Source organism: Etheostoma spectabile, chromosome 21 (assembly GCF_008692095.1).
Source record: "Etheostoma spectabile isolate EspeVRDwgs_2016 chromosome 21, UIUC_Espe_1.0, whole genome shotgun sequence".
In the NCBI taxonomy this organism is placed as follows: Eukaryota; Metazoa; Chordata; class Actinopteri; order Perciformes; family Percidae; genus Etheostoma; species Etheostoma spectabile.
This window is the reverse complement of record NC_045753.1, coordinates 16,583,736-16,585,637: the sequence shown is the minus strand read 5'-3', so window position 1 is coordinate 16,585,637 and position 1,902 is coordinate 16,583,736. Positions and strand designations below refer to the sequence as shown.

At 41.0% G+C, this 1,902-nt stretch overlaps 1 protein-coding gene across 4 annotated transcripts in view; it reads right to left on the bottom strand.

Moving 5' to 3' along the window:
- Nucleotides 1-1,902, bottom strand: part of LOC116671078 (zinc finger MIZ domain-containing protein 1) — a 129,183-nt gene that overhangs the window by 95,909 nt on the left and 31,372 nt on the right. For all 4 annotated transcript variants that reach the window (XM_032502008.1, XM_032502009.1, XM_032502010.1 and 1 more), the window contains exon 2: nucleotides 6-105. The gene's annotated coding sequence lies outside the window, so the exon portion shown is untranslated. The remainder of the gene's footprint in view (nucleotides 1-5; nucleotides 106-1,902) is intronic.

The following is a 1,902-nucleotide window of genomic DNA, read 5'->3' as shown; positions in this document are numbered from 1 at the left end:
CTCACCCGCGTTGATTTCAATCCTTGATTCTTCACCACGAAGGACCCCCCCCACCCATTCACACACCAGGAGGAGAAACACTTCCACACCTCACGTCTTCTGTCCCTGAGAGAAATCAGGAGAGGAAAAAGAACAGAGGTAAATCACCGCTGCATTATCCACCAATCTCCAAACACTGAATTATAAGATTTACATTTTTATTTTTTCTCCAAAAAAATCAAGCCCACTCGATGATTTCCCTTCTCACACATTCCTTTGGGCCCTGAGTGGCTTCCATCTGCGCTTTGCTAAGCGTGATACACTTCTTCCCCGCACAGATAAGCTCCTTCACGCTCTCGTGCCCATGAAGGACAAATCAAAAGAGCAACCAATGATCAGTATGGTATCATACAAACATCCACCACAGAGTAAGTTCACTGCCATGGCACATTTATAATTCACCCCCGATTGACAGATAAGCCTATTAAGAGAGGCCTTCACTATAGCTTTGCACTTAGCCTGGGCTGGCGGGGCTCACGCACATGCCCAGTGACATTCAGACCCCTGAAAATTACCACATTAGTTATTGGTGAAGTTCAAAAGGTGATATATGTGCGAGACCATTACATTTAAGCCAGTTAACAACTTTTTACAATAACCAAGAGAAAAAAGAGAACATATGTCTTATCTATATACCCAAATGTACATTTCTTTAGTGAATTAACAGTTGTGAGTAGTTGTACTTAAGCATAATAAGCATAGGGTGGATTCTAGCATGTTAACTTTTCAGAAATCTTAACTGCCACTACTGGCATCTGACAGAGAGTAAACAAAGAAAGAACACTTGGAATATTTAAATATATTTATTATATTCCAATACTTGAATGTGTGGCTTACCTCAGACCATCTGACTGTTAACATTACTTTATTCAGAAGTTTCACAAGACCTTAAATGTTAAGCAAGGAGTTTGGATGTTGAGAGAAATCATTCAGGTCTTCATGAGAGAAAACAGCACCCTGGAAATCCAGAGATCTCACAATAGCACAATTTGTATTTGCACAGCAAGTTACTCTGGCATGGAGTAATGCTGCTCATTGACTATACCTTTGTATTTGGGCTGCACCAATCACATCAGTATATCTGATTTAGGCGGGCCAGAGGCGAGCTAAACAGATGACAACAGTTTAATCTACCAGTTAGTGCCGCTGCTAGCCGAGCGTACGTCACCCCACGTGCTGTTGTGATTGATTGTAGTGTTATCCACTACGTGCAGTGAGATTTTCAAATGCACGCATGGTGTCGTCCCTCAAGATGGGCAACTTTCATTACTCGATGCCAGACCCTTAATCTTTTGGATTAGGGTCTGGATTTCCAGGCTAAGAGAACAGTACAATATCAGCTAAATTAAAGTCCTCAACCCCTCATTGAATGAAGGGTCTATGTTGAGGTAGTAAATAAGTAGAGTCATTTAAAGATGACAGAGCATGCTCCCAGCAGGTGAAAGTATAAACAAACTATTGGCTTTTTTCTTTGTTTGTTTCCTGCACTCCATTTTTGTTTAAAGGGCATGACCCTCATTTTTTAATGGAGGCAAAAAAAAGTTCACTCCTCAAATGTTGAACTACGACATTTCAAGGAGCTGATGGAAGGAAAGAAAGGATAAAAAAAAAGTGTTTCCCCTGTTCCCTTAAAGTCTATAGCTGTACCCTGTTAGTGTATCGTTTTCATAAAGTGTCTGCTCAGTGACACACAGCATGCTTGCCATTTCTATCCCCAACCAGAGCTTCTCCTGAGCTCATGCTTTGGTTGACAGGACAAGGCTAATGCACCAAATATAAAAACTGTCTACCCACAAGGTCTATTTTCACATTCAGCAGGAGAAGGCGGTCCCTTGGGACTTTTTTTTTTTTTTTTCTTTTTTT